This window comes from Triturus cristatus, chromosome 2_2, assembly GCF_964204655.1.
Source record: "Triturus cristatus chromosome 2_2, aTriCri1.1, whole genome shotgun sequence".
NCBI classification, from domain to species: domain Eukaryota; kingdom Metazoa; phylum Chordata; class Amphibia; order Caudata; family Salamandridae; genus Triturus; species Triturus cristatus.
The window spans coordinates 872536427-872561171 of NC_140582.1; positions in this window are offsets into that span (position 1 = coordinate 872536427).

Sequence of the window (24745 nt, forward strand, 5' to 3'; positions counted from 1 at the left end):
CTCTACTTAACATAAATTCAGGGAAAATGCTGGACAGTAACCCTATATAATTTACTATTCCCACTCCAGTTAACATAAATTCTGAGAAGGTGGTGGACAGTAACCCTATATAATTTACTATTCCCACTCCAATTAACATAAAGTCAGAGAAGATGCTGGACACTAACCCTATATAATTTACTATTCCCACTCCAGTTAACATAAACTCAGGAAAGGTGCTGGCCAGTAACCCTATCTAATTTACTATTCCCACTCCAGTTAACATAAAGTCAAGGAAGGTGCTGGACAGTAAAGCTATATAATTTACTATTCCCACTCCAGTTAACATAAAATCAAGGAAGGTGCTATATAGTAACCCTATATAATTTAATATTCCCACTCCAGTTAACATTAAGTCAGGAAAGGTGCTGGACAGTAACCCTATATAATTTACTATTCCCACTCCAGTTAACATAAACCCAAGAAAGGTGCTGGACAGTATCCCTATATAATTTACTATTCCCACTCCAGTTAACATAAAGTCAGAAAAGGTGCTGGACACTAACCCCAAATAATTTACTATTCCCACTCCAGTTATCATAAACTCAGGGAAGATGCTGGACACTAACTGTATATAATTTACTATTCCCACTCCAGTTAAGATAAAGTCATGGAAGGTGGTGGACAGTAACCCTATATAATTTACTATTCCCACTCCAATTAACATAAATTCAGAGAATGTGCTGGACAGTAACCCTATATAATTTATTATTCCCACTCCAGTTAACATAAAGTCAAGGAAGGTGCTGGGCAGTAAACCTATATAATTTACTATTCCCACTCCAGTTAACATAAACTCAGGAAAGGTGCTGGCCAGTAACCCTATATAATTTACTATTCCCACTCCAGTTAACATAAAGTCAAGGAAGGTGCTATATAGTAACCCTATATAATTTAATATTCCCACTCCAGTTAACATTAAGTCAGGAAAGGTGCTGGACAGTAACCCTATATAATTTACTATTCCAACTCCAGTTAACATAAACTCAAGAAAGGTGCTGGACAGTAACCCTATATAATTTACTATTCCCACTCCAGTTAACATAAAGTCAGGAAAGGTGCTGGACACTAACCCTAAATAATTTACTATTCCCACTCCAGTTAACATAAATTCTGAGAAGGTGCTGGACAGTAACCCTATCTAATTTACTATTCCCACTCCAGTTAACATAAACTCAGGGAAGGTGCTGGACACTAACCCAATTTAATTTAATATTCCCACTCCAGAAAGATCAAACTGAGACAAGGTACTGGTTATAACATCACTTAAAATATTAATAATCTACATTTATTAACTATGAGATATCATTTAAAAACTCTTAAATTTAACAATACTATAGTTACAATACCCACCCCTATCCCATATTAACCCTAATTCAAAAAAAAATATGTACAATATGTTTTCCATATAAATTGCAAATATACAATTATTATTATTATTATTTTTTTTTAATTTTAGATTTCACAATATTTACTAATAAATTGATTTGTTTTATGATCTATGTTTACACTATTATTTTTAAAAATTAATACCCACCCTTCTCCCCTAATATACCCACATCCCACCCATAAATACAACATAAATATTGAAATTATAATTTCCAATGTAAATTATATAATTAGATTTTGACATAAAATGTTCACAAATTTAAATTATTCCCAATTATAAATTTATTTATTAATCTATAATTTTGTAATAATTATTAAAATACTATCCACACCCTTACACCCTAATAACCCAAATTCCCAAACATGAAACAAAAAAATAATTTCGTAATTATTTTGAAATTTTGTTTTAAACATTGTCAAAATTACATTCAAATTTTAACATTTATAATTCTTTAGTATTAATATTTATAACTTATTATCCAATTTTACAGTAATCTTTTTAATACACTCCCCGCCCTTATACACTAATAACACTATATCCCACTCATAAAACAAAATTAAAATTTCATTATAATTTCTAATTATATAATTTCGAATTTATTTTGAAATTTTGAAATTTCGAAATCTTGAATATTAAATATTTTTACATTATTATCTGATTTTACTATAACATTTTTAAAACACTCCCCACCCTTCTCCCCTAATAACCCAACATCCCGCTCCTAAAAAATATATATAATTTCTATTTTATTTTCTAAATTATAAATATTTAATTTAGAAATTTCATTACAATTTACTATTCATAATTATTTATTATTTAATATTTTTAAATTATTATCTAATTTTACACTAATATTTTTAAAACACTCCCCACCCTTATCCCCTAATAACCCAACATCCCGCTCCTAAAAAATATATATAATTTCTTTTTTATTTTCTAAATTATAAATATTTAATTTAGAAATTTCATTACAATTTACTATTCATAATTATTTATTATTTAATATTTTTAAATTATTATCTAATTTTACACTAATATTTTTAAAACACTCCCCACCCTTATCCCCTAATAACCCAACATCCCGCTCCTAAAACATATCATACAATAAATTACTTGACACTATTAATTATATTTTAAACATTAATTAAGTATTTATACATATAATTAAACAATTTACTTATTCAATATACACTAAATACACATTTTAAACAATATATATATTATATTTCGATATTTCTAACATAACTATTCAATCGATATTATCTTCAAACGATATTACTACATCGATATTTCATACTTCGATATTTTACTAAACACAAACAAAACGATATTACTTACCTCGATATTCTACACTTCGATATTAATGTTATCTCGATATTTTCACTTCGATATTCTTGTTGTTCGATATTATTTTTTCGATATTATGTCTATTTACCGTGGAGTTCCCCGACTCAAGGACTTTGTATCGCCTACAACAGCCCATTGGAGCAGCCGCTGTGTGATGCAGCTCCACTCAAAGACATTGCCATGCCCAACTCTGCCCATCAGAACTGTTGCTGTGTGACACATCTCCATGCAAGGACATTGCATCACACTTCACAGCTCTCTGAAACTGCCACTGCACAACTCATCTACTCACCAGGACCTTGCATCACTTTTATGTGTGATGCATCCTCAACACAGGACTCATGATCTTTTTGGAGCATGGATTTAAGGACCATAGAAAGTACACACCAGCAGGACACAATTGAACAGATCAATTGAAAATGTGCACCGGCAAAAACTCACAGTGCCTACATTTGTACCTCCTATTTACCAATCCATTTATTGGGTTGTTGGTTGATGCCTTTTTCTGATATTCTGTTTATAGGAATATCACATCTATTTTGCACATGTGCTTATTGCATTTTAGTGGTGGAGTAAGCAATCAAAATTCAGGTTACAAATGCAGTGGCACTAAACGCATAGCTATATGAATACAGGTCAATTAAAAATGTTGCCCTTTGCATATCATTCCAGATAGTCCCACTGCTAATGTTGTGCATGCTTTTTGTTGGCCCATATTCTGAGAAGCTCAGTTACCTTATAAAGTACTAATATATATTGCTCCATTGATTGTTGTATATGGGACATCATTGCTAAGGGTACATAGTCACTCGGGAGGCAGTGCTTGATAAGAAACATACTTGTCCAAATAAATGTGCCTGACCATTTGAGTCTCCAAGCACAGAAGCATGTATGCCAATAGAATAGAAAGAATTCAGTTACAGATTATTGTGGATTTTGATCAAACAAACGCCATGCGGTATATTATAGGAATAGTGTAAGCCACTGAGGAGTTCCATAACCATATAGTGGAATGAAGCAGAAGGCTGAGTTGCTTTATAAGGTTATGTAACTCTGAGGTGACTTGCAACATCCTTATCAAGTATGCCAGGGGGGACTTTGTCCCATAAAATAGCTTCTCACACCATCACCTTTTGCACAAACCACTTCAAAACCTGGCGTGTAGCTCTTTCATATGAAAGAGCGAGCATGTTTGTAAACATGAAGAATAAAAATAAAACCTCCAGTGCACAACTAAATACATCGACAACCTGTTAGATACTTGTGGCAAACAGATATTCAAAACAGTCCAATACAAGTCTGTTTTAAAAAATAAAAGCTGCAGTAGCTTGGAATATGTAGAAACATGCAGAAAAATTCTAGCTTGTCTCTAAGGAGTGCCAAAAATAAGCATATTCTCTCTACTTGTCCCTGTAGGCTGTTAAAATAGAACTGAAGAAAAAAAAACAATGTTCCATTTATGTTGCTTTAAACATGCTCGATGACCTCACCTTATTTTCATCTCAGGTGCTGGCTCTGGCATTAGGCATTAAGATGTAAGAACTTGACTGTAATAACTTATAATAGTCAAGTTCTGACATCTTCTCCTTATAATGGCTGCATCACAAGTCGCTGATTATAAATAAATGAGAGACAGGGGAATTTACAGGAATTACAGAATTCCTTGCATTAAAGTTCTTTTTTTACACATGTTTTTATAGGGGACCTACAGTGCTTCACTTGCCATTCGTACACAAGAGCATTAGGGAGTCAAGTCTTACTTAAATAAAAAACCAAACACAAGTATATTTTGTGCTAGGAGTTGCATGGAAGACCTACAGGTTGCTTTCCCAGTGCTAGGTGAATAAGTCCCATGAAGAAGTGTGCAACAATTTGGGCCATATTATCAAGAACCTGGGCTTCTATTGGAATTCTCAAGGGCATATTATCAAGCCCCTTATCGCCGCTTTAGCAGCAGTTTCCTGCTGCTAAAGCAGTGATAATGTTATCGCAGTTCTTGATAATATGGCTCTCTGTTGCTAAAGCATATACTTCCTGGTCGACTGAGCGCACATAAGTTGTTTTAGTACACATAGGGGTATATTCACAAGAACGTGTGCTAAACATCACCAAAAAATGTCAACGCAAGTTTACATGTCGCAGCCTATCGCAGGAAAATAACCCCGTGTCAACGTGGAATTCACAACAAGGCGGTACCATGCGATAGTCTGCCGAAACCGTGGACAATGTCCGCAATACATCCACCTCGATGGAGATAAAATCACAAACCACAACACCAAAAAACCTGCGATGGGCCATAGCGCGATGTGGAAATCAGCGATAAGCAGTGCCAGGCCTGCAACACACACCTGGCCAGTGGGAAAAATCACCATAAAAGTAGAAAAAAAAAACAAACACAAACTGACCAAAACCCAAGCACCAAGGAGGAGCCAGAGCAGGTTCAGAGGGCGAGCGCAACCCGACAAGCATCCCGGACGACCAGCCCGGGACCTCGGGGACAGGGAAGGGCAAGGACAAGAAGAAGAGGAAGACGAAGTTTAGTCCGCTGGCGAACAGGATCATAGTCACGGAGGAATTGGAACACCATCAACAACTGTTTGTTACCTCCAACATGTTATTGGGCACCAAAACAGGAATGTGGCGGGACATCGTGGACAATGTGAATACTGTCGAAGAGCACAAGAGGACGATGGACGAGGTCAAGAGGCAATGGAATGACATCAAGCGGAAGACCTAGGAGAAACTCGCAGCCAACCAGAAGGCAGCAATGCAGACTGGAGGTGGGGGCCAAGCACCACAGCTTGAGCTGGATGACATGGAGGAACTGGTGTCAACAGTCATCAGTGTGGATACTGTGGCCGGAGTCGGGGGACCGGACACTGCTCGACAGGACACAACACAAAATCAACAGGGTGAGTGACCAACAGGTACCGGGGGGATGGGTGGAGATGGCCACGATGACACACATGCACAATCAAGCAGAGCACAGTGCACACCCTCAATGACTCTGGGTCATCACCCAGTTCCATAGACTGTCACAATGTACAATGCCATTCTGTCTGAATGTCAACATGTCCCATGTGGCTACATGCATGTGGACACATTGCAATACACCATCTCCCCTTCACATTGCAGGGCCAGCATCAACACCCCCTGCAGAGCAGTCCCAGCCACTCTTCACTGAGGAGGACAACCCCAGCATCGACACCCAAGCCCTCCTAGACTTCATTGACATAATCCGCGACTCACCTCCAGGATCAGGGCTGACGAGCTGCATCGAGAAGACCCCACCCACCACCCAACCACCCAGCAGGAGGCATCCACGGCTCCACCGGTCTCCCAAGACCCCCAGGCACAACACATGGCCTTCCAACGCGATGTGCTGGAGGCCCAGAGGGAGATGGCTGAGCAGGTGCGGGTGGGGTTCGACCTCATGGCTACCAAACTGGACGTCATCCATGGGTGTCTAGACCTGCTCCATGGCCTCCAACGAGCCCTGACTGATATCGCAGGAGTCCTGATGCGGACAGAAGAACACCTGTCCACTCAGAGTGGCTTCAGCGATACCAGCCATGAGCTGGCACACATGCAGAGTCTCATGGAGGACATGGTGTGGATGGAGGCAGAAAGGATGGCAGCCACCGCTGCACACCAGCGAAATGTAGCTGGGACCTACCATGCCCTGCAGATCACCATCATGGCATTGCTGCCACAAAGCATGGCGCAGATGAATGCTGCTGACCCCACACCATCCACATCTCCGCCCGCTGGTGTGCCAGTGCCCCACAGTGCAGCAGGGATGTCCACTCCGGCACATGATGTGTCACTGCCACACAGTGCGGCCGACAACCCTCCTCCGGCCCCTGATGTGTCAGTGGCACACAGTGACCCAGCCGGTACTGCAACACCCACAGGTGGGGCAGAGCACACATCAGGGGACGAATACGTGGATATGTTTGTGATCAGGAGGCACTAGCTTTCATTTCCGCCACCTGGCCTGTTCCTGCTTGGTGCCGAACATGGCCCCATGACCTTCCACTGACCCCGATACACTGCAATGCACTCACCTTGGACAGCGACATGGACTGCCACATCCTGTTTGATGACCAATGACACGGCAACCTGACTGCGGACTGTACCCTTCCTCTTCCACAGTACTTGTCATCCCCGGATGGACTCTGGCTGGCCCTCCACGGGCCCATATTGTGTAGTGTTCTCGGCATTGCCCTGTACCGCTCCAGCTGCAGAACTGCACTGGATGTACAATAAACATTCAGTGACGAACTCCTGTGTTATGTCTTTCACCATTCATGTATGAATGTGTGGGTGAATGTAGGGACAGTGATGTCCCGTGCGTCAATTATGCTCATCCTGTAGGATGCCAGTCAGAGGGTGCTACATTGCATATTGTGTACCAAGTCCCGTGAACACTACAACAGGGACACAGGCATCAGTCACTCCCATGTCCGGACATGGACTGAACCACGCCCAGATCCCACAAGTTGGTGCAAGCCCTGCGCTGGTCCGGTGTACGGCAGGCCAGACCACTCCGCTTACGCTCCGAGGGGGGTTCCTCATTGCTACCCGTCGCAGGTGTACTCGCTGGTGGTGTGCAGGTCATTGGTCTAGTTGTCAGCATGTCAAAGCCACTCCCTGCACATACATGCCATGTGACTCTGCCAACATAAGGGGCCGAAGACGTCACATTCCCCTCTGCCGGTGGTGACTGGATGACGGACGCTCCATGGTTCTCAATCATAAAGGGGCCATGAGTTGTTGCGCACAGGGTTAGTGGCACCCGAGGCCTTGCAGCGCCACGGGTCTACCACCACGTGGCGCTGACTGGGGTTGCACAGGGTTAGTGGCAGCTGGAGAATTGTGGCTAGCACAGGGACCCCGCCACGGGACAGTGACTTTGGGTGCACTGAGTTAGGAGCACCTTGAGCTGCTGAGCGGGTGTGCAGCCTGCGATGATGCCCCGTCCCGGCGGTCCAGACAGCTCAGGCTTTGTGCGCCCTGCTGGACCGCAGTGTAGGCCAGAGCCTGCGGGCAGCGCAGGCCTACCACCAAATGGCATGGCCTCGCGGGTCACAGAGTTAGTGGCACCTATTGGGCTGAGCAGGTGTGCAGCCTGCGATGATGCCTTGTGCACTGGTATGCCCTCTGCCATGGAGTAATAAAGACCCAGCACCAAACGTGAGACCTGGTGGCCTGCGGAGCGGGGCTGCAAGGTGTGGAGTGGGCCATGTCCGCGGGCCCCGGGCTTGTGGCTTGCAGCGGCACGTGGTGGGACCTCCTGTCAGCACACCGGTGGCATAAGGTGAGCAGTGCAGCCTCAGTGTGCATGGGCAGGCATGCTCCGATGGGCGGCGGGATGGGCTGTGGTGCCTCTGTCTGGGTGTGCATGGGCGGGTAGGCGATGTTGTCTTGTGCATTGATGTGTACTGTGCCAATCATTTATCTGGACTCTGTTTCAGATGACGGGTCTGTCTCAGATGTGAGACCTAATGAATTGCACTACATACTGGCAAGTGGTTGGAGACACACTAGTGGCAGCAGGTGAGCAGTGTGGCCTGGGTGCGCAGGGGCGGCACTCTCTCTCTCTCCCCCTCTCTTCTACTCCCTCTCTCTCTCTCTTCTTCTCTCTCTCTCTCTCTCTCTCTCTTCTTCTCTCTCTCTCTCTCTCTCTCCCCTCTTCTTATCTCTCTCTCTCTCCCTATCTTCTTATCTCTCTCTCTCCCCCTCTCTTATCTCTCTCTCTCTCTCCCTCTCTTCTTTTCTCGCTCTCTCCCCCTCTCTTCTTATCTCTCTCTCTCTCCCCTTATCTCTCTCTCTCCCCCTCTCTTCTTCTCTCTCTCTCCCTCTCTTCCCCTCTCTCCTCTTCGCTATCTCTCTTTTTGTCCTTTGGTGTGCGCAGGACACACCTTTCCATCATGATTTTTGTCTGGCAGGCTGTGACCTACGAATTGTCCCGAGGGGAGCCGCCATGTCTTCATTTCATTTCAGTGTTCATTTTAATTTAGTTTTATTTTTTACTTCGGAAATTAATGTGTGATGGTCATTTTTGTGATGACATATGCATGTCACCAGTTGTGATTCTGCGTCATCAGGCGGATTATTTTGTACGTGTTTGGGTGTAGCTGATGTGGCATGTCTTTGGTTTGGAGGGGGTCCTGGGGAGGGGGGAGGGTCCTGGGGGTGGTTGCGGCGGGTGTTGTTTCCCTTTCGGCCCTCTGGGCTGCATGTTCAGTTGCCCGGGTGCATCTATTGTTCTTCAGGTGTGGCTCTGGGCTGGTCTCCCTTTTGTGGTGCCGGCTTTGGTCCGACTTAGCACCAGGTCGGAGCAGGTGTTATTTTCCTGGTGCTAATACGCCTTATCGCCTGTTTTGTGTTCTTCTCGCAATTCTGGCTGTTCGTTGTGAATGTTGTGGAGTGGTGTTGTTGCGGCTTTTGGCACGGGAATACCTACTCTGCATCTCATTCGTGATAGCGATCTGTTGCGATGTTTTTTGCGGCTGCTATCGTGGGAAAACTGGTGCTATGGGATGTTTACACCAGCTTGTGATTGGGGCGATAAGTTTATCGCAACTTTGGCTGCGATAAAGTGCTGTTAAGTCGGTGATAGATCCTTGTGAATATGGCCCATAATCTTAACAAAGGGTTTCACAGTTCAAGTGGACTCCCTAAAACACCAGTTCACAACACATTGGTTTGTTGTGAGGTTAGAATAGAACCAGTTTATCTGGGGTGAAAAGTCCAGGGCACAGTGCAATTTTGAGTCAGTACAATTGCTCCTAAAATCTTTGAGACAGATTGCAATGTATGTAGCACTTCATTGGTTTACAACCCGAATGACTTTTGTAATGTGAAGTCAGTGGCCAGCACCCTGACTCCGATAATTGTTCTAGCACCACTGGGTTTGCAGACCTTGCCTCACCATGCACCAAGCAAACGTTGTTTTCACTGCTAAGCTGCAAAAGTGGGAAAGCAGGTTTGTGATTCATGAAATAGCTGATACGAGAATGTGTGAGCCAATCACCATTTCTGGAATCAAAATATCTATTTGCCATTGAAACATTCTATTGTGAATATATTTAAAACTATTTTAAAAATTCAGATGAAGCCAAAAAGGGCTCAAACGGATTACTACTTAAGTGAAAAACTACATTCATGACTTAGTTTGTGCAATTCAATACAGCAGTTGTGTTCTGCTGGTGAGCATACATTCCTAGGGCACTTTAAATGGGCAACAAGGATTAAACAGTTCTCAGTCCAACCCCGGAGCGCTTTATCAATTTCCACAAAACTTTGTAAGTTAAAACTTACACGTAGGTACAGTTTTTGCAAGACTGATTAGTCCAATTGCCCAAAATGATATTAATAATCAATAAATCCGTATCTATGTTTTAGTTGTCACAGCTATAACCACCTACTTACTGCTGCTGACCCTCTAATGCAAAATAACTTGTAAAAAAACAAAATAACTGCAGTCAAATTGTATAAACTCTGCATGTTATGGAGTGAAGCTTACTAATTTATTTTCACAGTTGCTCACAATGGTATACTATTACACTGATGTGCACATTTATCGGTACTATTTGTGTGGGCGGAGGGTTTTTGAGAAATTAGCAACTGCTATCATTCATCACAAGGCTAACTGCCTTTCTATAACTTGCTCAATAAGTAATTCTTTTTAATGGAAGTTCCTTTCAGAGACACGCCTTTCTATCAACGAGGCATATTGTAACATCAGTACAGAAAATGAGATGCCTCTATATTAACACCACAAATAATACGCTGTTGACATTACAAACCAGATAGGTAACATCGTTTTTAGGTCTGCCTGACCCAGCGCTTGGGCGCATTCTGGCGAGACCTTAAGTGAGGGCTTCAAAAAATGCTACTGCTGGCTACAGCTTGCAGTGCATGTGCGTGAGCGCGCGCAAGCTGTGGCCGACGGTAGCATTCCCCCTCCCCCCCCCCCCCCCCGCTTTTTAGCCAGCTTGCTAGAACGCGCAAGAAGAAGCGCGCGCATCCCTTGCGTGTTTTAGCGCGTCATCGCGATCACTTGCGCAGCGATCGTGATCCCGATGACTTTCGTGGCCAATGCTTATTGTAAAAGCAATGAATCAAAAAGGGTTTGAGAGAAGCAGGTTCCACGAACGAGCGATTGAACTGCATAGCCTAAGGCAGGCACTGGTGTGTGTGTCCCTGCTATTTCCAGACCCTCTTTCGCAGAGTAAAATAGGGGGACGACAACATGTCCTGTAAATGTAGGTTTGATCCCAGGCATTTCAGACACATGTGGGCAAGAGTAAACTGTCTCTGAGCAGGAGCAGGCCCCTCCAGAAAGTGTATCCCGTTTGTCAGTCTTTTGTGTTCAGGCACAGCTTGGTGCTCAGTGACCCCTAAGGGCTGATCCAGAGACATGGAATGGCTTTGACCCGTGCAGTGACCTATTATCTTTTTCTGTGTGAAGTCACTTCTCATAGAGAACATCATTCGTACTGCATAAAGTCTCCCTGTGTGCCATTTGTAAAACAAAACACACAGTACATAGTTTGATTAAAGAAGAGCTTCTGATGCGAAGAGGTGGCGAGACTACTGAAGCTGAAGGCACATTTCGCGTGCAAATAAAGTAGAGTCTTGTGTTTAGCTTTTGAAAAGGATCAAAAAGACATTGGCATGGTCAGTAAGCTCATAATGCAGAACCCGTACGGGGATAACCATAGTTTGAGCCAGAAAAAAAACTGTGTATGCTGGCACAGCTGGCTTCACAATGAAAGGACTTTCATATTTATAGTTACAATCAATTCCGGGGTTAAGCATTGCATCTCTCCTTTTACAACCTATTGGCTTTGCCAATGCCTTTTGGCAATGTTTTACAATGTCTGGCTTTTTTCCGATGCTATGCCGCATTGCTAAAAATGCCGTATGCTTGACCATGCGTCAGAACACATGAACACGAACTAGTGAAATGACGCAGGTGCAAATTGATTTAATTTTTTATTTACCGATCTCTGATGGCGTCACTTTTCATTAACTTTTATTGTCTAGGAGTGTTTGTTCAAATTGGATTTAAACTTCTTTACTGCTATTACTCCGAAGCCAAATGTTTAATCTAGGCATTAACACAGAGTGTTGTGGTTTGCTGTGTGGAATGCTTCAGATAAGTTTAACCCTACTAGAAAGCCAGCATTTCCCTCATCGGTGACTTTTAAGTTACCATCAATAACCAGAAGTACTGCAGTCTCTGTGTTGTGTCCAAGATTAGAACCTTATTGATAATTATTTAATAAGGAATTGTACTTTTATGCAGTTTCTATTGTTATCAATGCTGAAGTGAAAGTAGACCAGCTGTGTTTTTTTATTTTTTTGTGAGTTTATAGATGGTATCCATAGTAAATTTAGCGGTAGACCAGGTTTATCTCCATTTTTCCCTAATCTTGCAATTTTTGGTGAAAAAGAATGCTACATATGTACATGCTATATTATTTAGGCCTCCCCTACTAGGCAGCTCACGCTGGTTGGGAAAAACCTTTTGTGGGTGTAAAAAAAAAAAAAAAAAACAACAATAAAAAGACTTGCATGCAGCCTTCGTTGCTTACAATTGATTTGCCATATTGTCCCTCTGATTTGCTTCTTATTCGATGGATTGCCTTACTCTTCTCATTTGTACCTTAACAGAATCATAGCCTTTTTGCAGTCTTTTTGATTAGATTACGTATATCCTTCTAGTGCTCATTAGAAATTACTTTTTATTTATCAAGCACTCCAAGAGAGTTCATGTGTATCATTGACTCCGTTGCTCTGTGAATCCCAGCTTTTTTAATGTTTTGCTCATATGTGCTCGTCCACCTGAAAATGAGAGCAGCTCCCTTAGTTTCCCCTTTTCTATTTATACCTTTTAGAACTCGACTTCATTATATTATTTCACTTTTATTTATTTAATTTATCTTGTATATGCGTGCAAAAGAAAACAAAATTGATTGCCTTTTCCACTGTTTAGGTTTTGCATCATTAACATAATGTCCCTTCAATTAAAGTGTTTCGGTAATTTCTTTAAAATAAAATCACTCAAAAAACAGTCCATTCTTTTAGGTTTTAAATGATGCAATTTGCCCCAGGCCGCAACAATAAACTGATGTGCGTAGCCAAAGTCATCAATGATGCAGAGGTGTGTGGAGCATCCCTTCTCCACCAGAAAGCAAATGTGGCCACTTTCAATTTTAAACTTTGGTCTGCTGCTCTTCCCTGAAAATAGAGTAGATGAACAAGGACCCAGACATTGCAGGTTGCTCCCTGAATAATTGTGCGCTCTGGTACCCCTCAGTGCGTATTGCCCTACGACCCAAGCAAGTTTATATGCTTATTTGTATTTTATTGAAAGTTTTGTGCAGCATCGTTAAATAGGGTCAAAGTTATTCACAATTTAAACAAGCATATAAAATGCAATAGGTCTCGCCTTTGATTAAGTGAAAGCCATTTGCTTTGCTAATGGTATTGTTTAGCAAAGCAAATGGCTTTAACTTAATAAAAGGCGAGACCTATTGCATTTTTAATGCTTGTTGTACTGTGGCTTGAAGCTAACTAGCCTCTCCGACAGTCTGTCTGCGTTCCTTTATGAAGGGTGAGGACTAGCAAAATCGTCAGAATTCATGTTAGAATAAATGTCCATGATCACAGGAGGGCCAGTGAAAGGGCTTCTGCACTGAGGCGTGCTGCCACAGAAGTTTATTTTTTTATTTTTTTATAATTTCATTTGTTGATTTTTTTTCTAACAAATAACAGGTGAGGATTAACAAAAGAAAGGGAGGGGAAACAAAGACAAAACATACAGGGATATCCAAAGTGACACAGTAGAGCGTCAGCAGTGGTGTCAATAACTAGTCCAAATCACATCATGGTCAGTATAGCGGCAATTCCACAAGAATAGAAAGGTGACATAACCAATGGAGGAGTGCATATCAAAGCACGATTATCACATCGTTCAGTATAAGGATTGGGGAGAGGAGTTGGCCTAACAGCTAGGGCTGTCGACTTCGAAACTGGGGAACTGGGTTCAATGACGCTGAACATCCTGTGATTCTGGGCTAATCACTTAATTTCCCCGTGCCTACCAAAAATGAATGTGTGTCCTCATGTAACGTAACTGGTGCTAAGTAAAGCGCTCTGATACCCAATTTGGGTCAAGTTTGCGCAATATAAAACTGAAAAAAAAAAAGTGTTGCTAGTAGTGTCACAGTACATTAAATCTCTCATCCAGGCCTTGACTGTTAGGACTGTGGATCCACCCTAGTGTTTAGAGACTTGCCTCTTAGCAAGGAGCAAAGTGATGCCAGTGAATCGACGAGCATCAGCACTAAATGGCTTAACATAACCTAACAAAGCCATTAAGGGGGAAGGACTTAATTCAGTCAGTCATCTGAGCTAGATGGTGGAAGATTTCTCCCCTATATGCCAATATTGGTGTGCAGTTCCCTGCAAAATGAGAAAAATATGCATGTTCCGCCGGCATCTAGGGCAGTCATGAGGTTTGGTAGGGTCCATCTTCCCCAGCAATTTTAGTGTAATGTATGCTCTATATAGAAGTTTATGTCGATGATTGCTAGAGATGAGCTGAGTTTGTTTACAGCAATAGGCCCATGTCTTATCTGGCAGGGACGACCTAGATCTCTCTCCCACGCTGCCTGTGCCCCCATGCTGACTGGTGGCCGAAGCATCAGGGCTAAATTATATAGTCAGAGGACCAAATGGGCCCTACTGGCTGACGTGATGACAAGTGAGAGTAGGGGAAAATCCGATGGTCTCGCTAAAGATTGGAGTGTGGTATACATGGAGGCGCATGTTCTGTGCAGGATATACCTGTCCATATGGTACACGCCATGTCCTCCTGCAATATCTGCAATGGAGCGCAACTGGGCATCACAGAATAGGTAACCCAAAGTATGCAGCCCACATCAGGTTAGGGTTCTTTCAGTTGATGTTTCCGTAGTCGGGGACAGCTATGGGTTGTCCAAAAGTGGTATGTGTGGAGAATAGTGGAGGTCAACATTCAAATAGCGGTGTAACTTAACCCAGGTCCAATATTTAGTTTGAAGTGTCTGTATCGCTGTAGGTGACCTAGATAGGCCATGAGGTATGTTAGTAGAGAGAGAACATGGGCGAGCCTGTGGCCATTCCGGTTTTAGTTACTGCAGTCTTGTGTCCAGATGGTACCAATAGTACACAAACTGTGCCTGTGCAACTAAGTAGTACAAATAAAAGTCAGGGACGCCAAGTCCCTCGCAATAATAGGGCATTATCAGTGTCTGCCAACTGAAGCGCAGCTGTCCACCTGCCCAGACCAGTCTAGTATGTTACACTTCAATAGGGAGAATCTAAAAACAGCCACCGGAATCCTGCGACTCCAGCGACTGTGCCTCTGACGTGAGCACCCCATGCCAATCAACATTTATTTTTAGATGCGCTTCTGCCAGCTGACCAGCAAGACACTGCAGGTTTGCTCTGAATGGAGACGCTGGATTTATTCTGCAACACTGTACAGCATGGTTCCAAGTTCAAATCGGATTGAATTTAACTAGACACGAGCCGACCGGCAGGCATTCCATCTTACAATTTGCACGAGACACAACGTGATTTATTCCGTTTGGGGTCATATTTAGTTATAACCGCACTCACTGACCGGCTTCCCATTACTCAAGCAAACCACAGATGGGACTGGGTTGAGTCTGTTTTTTCTACCCCTCTGGCATAGGAGCCGAATGGTTGGATATAAGGTGTCTCCCCCAGTCCTGCAGAAGAAGACCGCGGTTTAAGGACCTAATATACCTTGTTTATTGATGGGGTTGAAACGTCGACTGTATTTCAAATGCCTGTGCTGATTATGTTACACAGCTTGGATAACAGTAATTGTGTTACTGTATCTAATATCTGATTGTATATCTAAAATGCTTAAGGGCCGGGTCGCTCCCCTGCAGCTGAACAGCACCACCTGTGCGCGGCCACCCCGCTGCTGCCGCTCTTAGTGTGGGTTCGATCCTCCTGTGCCCAGGATCACCGTTCTGACTGTGGTTTGATTTTCTGTTTTTCTCCCTCCTGCCTGTTTGTATTTTGTTTTCAGTCTGCGCCTGTATTTTACCGATTGTAGCCCACCTTCCTACCCCCAACCCCCCTTTTGCTCTCTGTGACCCGTTGTTTCCCTCAGCCACGCCCCCTCGCCGCCCCGCTCCCATCTCCCAGTTGCTCCTCCCTCCCTCCATGCCTTATATGGCGGCCGCTGCCCGGATGCGCAGTGGACACTGCCGCGCCGAAGGTGGGCCAATGGCAAGCCCGTCTGCGCCCGTCCGCGCCGGGACTGCTCTCAGCGCCAGAACCCCTGGACCCCGCACACGCCACAACGCCAGAATCCGATACGACGCCAACACTCTCCACGCTCTCAACACCGGCCGAGACCACCGCTGCTTCCAGGCCGCCCCGAAACACACCCACGGTCCCTTCTCCTGCCACACCTGCAACTTCACTTGCAACAGAACCACCAAAACCCCAAGGAATGGACCCAACCACCTTCGTTGCATACTCCTCAACACCCGCTCCGCGCGAAAGCACGCCGTCAAGCTCCGGGACCTGCTCAACACCACTGCCCCAGACGTTGCCTTCCTGACCGAGACCTGGTGGAACGACTCCTCGGCACCTGACATCGCCATAGCCATCCCGGACAGCTACAAGATCTCCCGCAGAGACCGCACCAACGGGATGGGAGGAGGAATAGCCATCATTCCACAAGTCCACCCTCCAGGTCCACACCCTCGCAGACGACTCCCTCAACTCCACTGAACACCTTCACTTCCAGATCCACACCGACCCCAACACCACCCTCAGAGGAACACTCATCTACAGACCCCCCGGGCTCAGTTCAGCAAGTCCACCGCTGACCTCGCCAGCACCCACACACTCGCCTCCACGGACTACATCCCCCTCAGGGACCTGAACTTCTACCTCGAGAGCAACAACGACGCCAACTCCACTGCCCTGATCGCCAACCTCGGCCTCCGACAACTCATTACCGAATCCACCCATGCCGCCAGCCACACGCTCGACCCAGTCTTCTCCACAAGCACCCACGTCACCTTCAACCACACCACCGAACTCCACTGGACTGACCACCTATGCATCCACTTCACCTTCAAGAAACCAACCACGCACCACCGCACCCAACAGCTGCCTCGCCGCTGCTGGAGAAAAGTTACCGAAGAACAGCTGACCTCCACCCTCACCCAGAACCCACCCACCGACACAGACGCCGCTGCCCGAAACTTCAGACAGTGGATCAATGACTGCGCCAACACCCTCGCCCCAATCAAGAAACCCTCCATCAACCACCCCAGCAAGAAAGCCGCCTGGTTCACCAGAGAACTCCAGATCTCCAAACGAACATGCCAGAAGCTGGAGAAGAAATGGCTCCACGACCGCGCAGCAGACAGCCACGCAGCCCACAAGGACGCCACTCGCAGACATCACCACCTCATCAGAACAACCAAGAGATCGTCCTTCAAAGCCGACTTGATAACAATGCACTCGACAGCAAAGAACTTTACAACATAGTGAAGGAACTCTCCAACCCCAGCGCCAACACCAACGACATCCCGCCATCACAGGATCTGTGCGACTCACTGGCCACCTTCTTCTATCGCTGACATCCATGACAGCTTCAACTCCTCATCCGCCCGACCGCAACAGACCACACCCCAAACGCCACCTGCACCAACCAGCTGACCTCCTGGTCCCACGTCAACGATGAAGAGACACGCAAGGTCATGAACTCCATCCACTCAGGATCTCCATCAGACCCCTGTCCACACCACGTTTTCAACAAAGCTGACGCAACCATCGCACCCCATCTGCGAAAGATCATCAACATCTCCTTCGACACAGCGACCTTCCCGGAAAGCTGGAAGCACGCTGAAATAAACGCCCTCCTCAAGAAACCAAAGGCGGACCCCAAAAGACCTCAAGAACTTCCGGCCCATCTCCCTGCTCCCATTCATGGCGAACGTCATCGAGAAAATCGCCAACATGCAGCTGACCTGCCACCTCGAGGACAACAGCATCCTAGACCCATCCCAGTCCGGATTCAGACGCAACCACAGCACCGAGACTGCCCTTATCGCCGCCACTGACGACATCGGCGAAACCTCAGCAATCATCCTTCTGGACCTGTCTGCTGCTTTCGACACGGTCTACCACCGCACACTAAGAACACGCCTCCAAGAAGCCGGAATCCAGAAGAAGCCCCTGGACTGGACCACATCCTTCCTCTCCGGCAGAACCCAGAGAGTCCGCCTCCCGCCCTTCCGATCCGAAGCCACCGACATCATCTGCGGCGTACCCCAGGGCTCATCCCTCAGCCCGACCCTGTTCAATGTCTACATTGCCCCCCTCGCACAAGTGGCCTGCCAGCACAACCTGAATACCATCACCTACGCCGACGACACCCAGGTCATCCTCTCCCTCACCAAGGACCCGCACACCGCCAAGACCAACCTCCGCGAGGGAATGAAGGCCGTCGCCGAGTGGATGAGGAACGGTACAAAAGGGGGTGGTGATGGACGGAGCATCAGAACCAATCAAACACTCACACCCAGTCAACAGATCTGGGTTTGATCCATCACCGTTCTTTAGCCAACCACCCCCTTTTGTACCGCTTTGTTCGCCATAAGTTGGCAGGATATGCTCAGACGTGAGTCCCTTGCTCATTTTGCCACTGGATTCAAGCAAGCCTGGCTGAAGACGGCTGAAATGCCAGAAACCGGTCCTAGGAAGCTTGTTTCCGGTCCAGGGAAGGCATGGCTTGGCAGTTCGGGCTGGACTGTTCCCATGAGGCACAGGGTCAGACTGATTTGCATATGGCCATGTCTGAACTGGGGTGGCAGAGTGGGCTAAAGAACGGTGATGGATCAAACCCAGATCTGTTGACTGGGTGTGAGTGTTTGATTGGTTCTGATGCTCCGTCCATCACCACCCCCTTTTGTACCGCTTTGTTCGCCATAAGTTGGCAGGGTATGCTCAGACGTGAGTCCCTTGCTCACTTTGCCACTGGATTCAAGCAAGCCTGGCTGAAGAAGGCTGAAATGCCAGAAACCGGTCCTAGGAAGCTTGTTTCCGGTCCAGGGAAGGCATGGCTTGGCAGTTCGGGCTGGACTGTTCCCATGAGGCACAGGGTCAGACTGATTTGCATATGGCCATGTCTGAACTGGGGTGGCAGAGTGGGCTAAAGAATGGTGATGGATCAAACCCAGATCTGTTGACTGGGTGTGAGTGTTTGATTGGTTCTGATGCTCCGTCCATCAGCACCCCCTTTTGCAACGAGTGGATGAGGAACAGCCGTCTGAAACTGAACTCGGACAAGACGGAGGTCCTCATCCTAGGTTCCACCCCCTCTGCTTGGGACGACTCCTGGTGGCCGACCGCACTGGGAGCAGCTCCAAAACCCACGAACCACGCACGCAACCTAGGATTCCTCCTCGACTCCTCCCTCTCCATGTCGAAGCAGGTCAATGCCATCTCCTCCTCCTGCTACAACACCCTCCGCATGCTTCGCAGGATCTACAAGTGGATCCTGACCGAAACAAGAAGAACAGTGACCCAAGCCCTCGTCAGCAGCAGGCTAGACTACGGCAACGCACTCTACGCAGAAATCCCGGCCAAACACCTGCGACGACTACAACGCATTCAGAACGCCTCAGCCCGACTGATTCTCAACGTCCCCAGCCGCAGCCACATCTCCCCCCACCTCAGAGACCTGCACTGGCTCCCCATCAACAAGAGGATCACCTTCAAACTCCTCACCCACGCACACAAAGCACTCCACAACACTGGACCAGCATACCTGAACGACCGACTCAACTTCTACACCCCTGCCCTCCAGCTCCGCTCTGCTGGCCTCGCCCTTGCTGCCGTCCCGCGCATCCAACGAACAACCTCCGGTGACAGATCCTTCTCCTTTCTCGCTGCAAAAACCTGGAACACCCTCCCCACCCATCTACGGCAGACACAGGACCTGCTCACCTTCAGAAGGCTCCTCAAGAACTGGCTCTTCGAGCAGTAGCAGCCCCCCCCCCCAGCGCCTTGAGACCCTCACGGGTAAGTGGCGCGCTTTACAAATTCACTGATTGATTGGCCTCTTTGGCTATCAGACGAGTCTTATTATTGTATATACACTTCCCTTTTCACTCTTCGGAAACCTTCACAACGAGAAATTCCTTTGAGCACTTTCCAACCCGGAGCACCTATGCATATGTTTATTTAAAATGCATGACTATAATGCAATGATAAAAAGACAAGTAAGCCTTCAAAATGGTTTTCCTGATGTTTGTGTATTAGGCACTCCACTGGGACCACTTTTTTTCTGTACAGACCAGTCTAGTAAGCATGCTGCAGAGCGTAGAAAAATTTATAGGTAAGTGGAATGGGAATGTTAAGGAAAAGGTATAAAAAACAGGGCAGTACTACCATTTTAATGATGGCAATTCTGCTGGTGATCGACAAAGGGAGCTTGGTCCACCGATCAATTTGAACTGATAGTTGATCAATTACGGGCCCGTAATTGAGACGAATGACCTCTGCTGCATGCCCAGGTACTGGGGGAAGTTGGCTCATCGCACCAGGGCAGGTGGAATTCCATAGTAAAGGGAGCCATGGTGTCAGTTAGCAGAAATATTTTGGATGTAGTCCAATATACAACAAGCCCAGAGAATACCCCAAACCATACAATTTCGCGAAGGAGCGAAGGGGGGTTAATTTCAGGGTCCTTGACAAACAGCAGCACATCATCAGCATATCACGAAGCTAACAGAGGGCTGCGATGAAATCTTAGCCCACGGTGTAAATGCCGCTCCTTTAGGCTATGAACAAAGGGGTATATAGTAAAAATAAATGTAGTGGCGACAAAGAACAGCCCTGTCTGGTTCCCAGTGATAGCGTAAAATGATCTGTGAGCTTGCCATTCACATGGATCCGGGCCAATGGATTGATATATACAGGAAACAATTAAGATCGGAAATCTTTTGGGAATACCAAATACTGTAATGTGGCATATAAAAAAGACCATTCCAGTGAATCAAATGCTTTATCAGTGTCAAGCAATAATGCTGCGGCTGAAAGTTCAGGAGTAATTTAGTTAATATTTGCAAACTCCATGCAAAGGTTTACAGATGTAGATCGATTTGGAACAAACCCAGTTTGGAACAGGGATATTATTTTGTCCACCAGGAGTGAAATCCGAGTCACAAGGACCTTGGCTAAGATCTAATAGTCCTGATTTAGCAGAGACAAGAGTCTGTGGGAGGGAAATCAGTAAGAGTGTTTTCCCGGTTTAAGGGGCAGGGAAATAATGATCTCTCGCATTGTAAGAGGGAACGAGCTGCTCTCTAGAGATTCTGCATATACCTCCCACAGATGAGGAACTAGTATCGCTTATATGTTTTGCCCAGCTACGGTCATCTATGACCTGAGAAACCTCATCCACAGTAATGGGTGAGGCCAAAAACTACCGCTGACCATCCTCAAGCTGGACCATAGCTAATTCGGACGGATAATCGGCAGGGACGTCATCAGAGGGGGGAGAACAAGTGGCATACAAGCGAGAATAGTAGGAGAGAAAAGCAGTATTTATATCAGCACTGCGCGTCATCGACGTACTGTTGTCTAATTGAAGCTATGTGATGAAGAAGAAATGATATTGAGGGTAAATTAGCCTGGCTAATGTTCGAGCTGGTCTCTCACCCTCGCCATATATACGTGCTCGTGCGTATTTACGGAGATAGTTGACCTCAAGAGCAGCGAGTTCTTGAAAATCTGTGAAAAGCTTCACCCTCTGGTGCAACAAAGGAGGGGGATTGTCTGTCTGAGCACGTGCATCAAGCTCCTACGGTGCATTTTTAGTAGTCTCGAGTTCTTGGTGGATGGAACGAAGCACCCCAGACTGTTTAGCAATACAAATTCCACTTATATGAACTTTAAAATATTCCCAAAGTGTGGCGTAGTATTCAACTATGGTATCCCTAACCTTACTTCTGAACATGGTATCCAGCAGTGCCAGGGTGCACATGATCGCATAGCACTGGGAACAGAGAGGGTCAACAGCACCCGGCAAGTGGGCCGATAGAGTACGGGGAGGATGAGAACATTTAATGAACCTTTAGGGGAAAGATACCAGTGATCTATAGACGACCAAGTCCCATGTGGGGCTGAGTAGAAAGAATACCCCCATCAAGCGAATGTTGGTGACATGTCCAGAGTCCGATGTGTCCAGAGTTGGGTTTATTGTAAGATTGAAATTGCCACCCATTAAAATAGTATTGATGGAAAGTTGAGAGATAAGTGTGGATACTCGGGAAAAATTCCCCATTTGGGGCATAAATGTTAACCGGAAGCAGGCTCTCTGTACCAAAACGCCTGCCACTAGCAGATGGCGGCCTTTCAGGGTCTGCATCCACCTTGTGCACTCGAAATGGGACTGCTTTGTGGACCAGGATACACACCGCTCTGGAGTAAGTACTATAATTTGCAAAAAAAATGATTATCTCCCCAATTTGATGCAAACCGATTGGTTTATTTCAGGGTATAATGAGTCTCTTGTAGAAATGCCACTTGGACGGCATGTCAGGCAAGGTAAGATAACACCTGTCGTCTCTTTCGAGGGTTGGACAGCCCTCTAAAATTCCATGACAAACTTTTAAGCTCCATCGACCCAGGATACTCAACTGGCAATGTCATTGGGATCATGGATAGATGTGTGAATGTGAAACACTGTACAGAAGAGCCCCAAGCCGAACGATAGCATAGTCAGTGCCCTGTATAAAACAATCACTAAACATGAAACACAAAACAACCCAAAGCCCCCAACCCCCATGCACATCAGATAACAAACCAACCAGTATCCGGTGAATCCATTCATTTTCCCGTCAGACAGTAGAACTCCTTGAGGGGAGGCAACGTTCAAAGGAGACTGCCAGAAAACACTATTAACATTTGATGAAATCATGTACAGCCAATCGTATTAAAATTCTAAAAGGATATGGTGGAGGATCCAACATGTTCCTACAAGAGAGCTCAGTGTCAATCCATAGACCTTTAACATGAAAGGTGGTAAACAGTCCGGTGGTAAGAAGAGAGAAGACAAAAACATAGTCGTTACAGCGTTATTTAGAGTTCATGAGTCTGCGGGTAGTGAATATGAGGAGGCAGCTGCCCCTCAATCAGTAGGGGAAACAGAGTCGAGCCGATGCTGCCTCCAAAAAGTTAGCCGCATCAGTGGTCGAGTCGAAAATGGGATTTGTGCCATTCAGGTGAATGTGAAAATGTGCCAAGTAAAGCATCGCATATCAGACGTTCGCCTTTTGTAATGTTTGCTTTATGTCCAGGAATTTGAGGCGAGCCTCCTGCACTAGGGGCGTGAAGTCTGGAAAGAAGGCGAGTGTCATGCCCTGATGTTAGTAGTTCCTTTCTCTCTGGCCAGGCGAAGAGCAACGTCTCAATCGTGGTAATTGAGGATCCGGGGTATGCTCAATCGTGGAGGGGCGCCAGGAGCCAACTTCCGGACAAGCGATCTATGGGCAAGCTCAACTTTAAACATTGATGAAAAAGCATCCCTGACAAACAAATCTCTAAAAGCCGCTCTACATAGGTGACCATGGGGCCTGTGTTAGTGGATCTTGCCACTCCATAATATACAAATATTATTCTGGCATGACTGCGCCTCCAAATCCTCTACCTTAGCGGCAAACGTTTTAAGAAGTCGCTCGGTGCATTCTAACGTTTTGGTCATAGCAGGGTGGGCCTCCTCCAGTTCTGACAAGAGCTGTTCGGTGTCTTCGATATGGGTCTCGTGTTGCTCAATGCAACCATGCATGTCATCCATGTGTCAAATCTCACATCGATGGTTTGAAACCGGCTCGCAGCTCTGCCATAATGACTACAGTGCCATCCACAGGAGGGGGTTCCGACTAAGCATGACCCGGAATGTCTCCATGCAAAGGGCCATCATTCTACTTATGCTGAGGCATCTTTGCCATACCAAAGTAGAGCTGGCACTGCTTATACTCAATGCATCCCATCTTTTGGTGGGGGAGTGCTGCAACGTGAGAAAGGAGGCTAAACACCAAGTGCAGGGGGGAGAAAGTGCTATAGCAGCGCAGGTAATGAAAGTCAGCAATCTGCTCCCAAGCTTTCAAAGGGAACCAGTAGTATAATCCAGGAGCAGGCATCAGAAAGGACGTGGTGCAGTGCAGGCCTGCGTTGCAGTCTTTGGATGTTAATCCGATGTCAAGATGCCAGCCCTGTGATTTGTCCTTAAGAGCTTGCAGCCACCAAGGTTCCCAAGCCGTGGTCCATGAGGTAAATGGGAACAGACGTAGCTTCTTTCAAAGGTGATACATTGTGTGGTAAGGATACATATAGGGCAATGCAGGCAATCCTCAACCAATATCCGTGGGAGGCCATCCTCAACCACTATCAGCAGGAGGGAGAGCCCTCCATGAGCTTCATATCATCGCTGCATCTACTAGCAGCTTACAGGTAGTGCCGATTATTAGACCTAGCAGGGCCGAGATAAGGGAAGTCAGCTGCGTGTAAAATTGAAGGCAATCACCGCTGCAGCTCGTCTGCTAAACGATAATCCAGATCATAGAATGCTCCATGTTCCGATGCGTCACAGGGCCGCAGGGCAAGCCTGGCCTCATTTACAGTGCTGCGGCCCCGCTCTATTGCAGCCCCACCCTCCGGCTCGCCTGCGACCCCTGTTGAAGCGGGGCCTCGAGGGCCGCGCCAGGTAGGCAGGCGGCGAGGGCCTCCACGTCACCACCGAGGTAACCAGTTCACCGCCCAGCTGCTTATGTCCCTCCATGAGCCAGGGGGCATTTTCCAGCCCGAATGCCAACATGGTGCCCAGCACTAATGCCTCCCAATGTG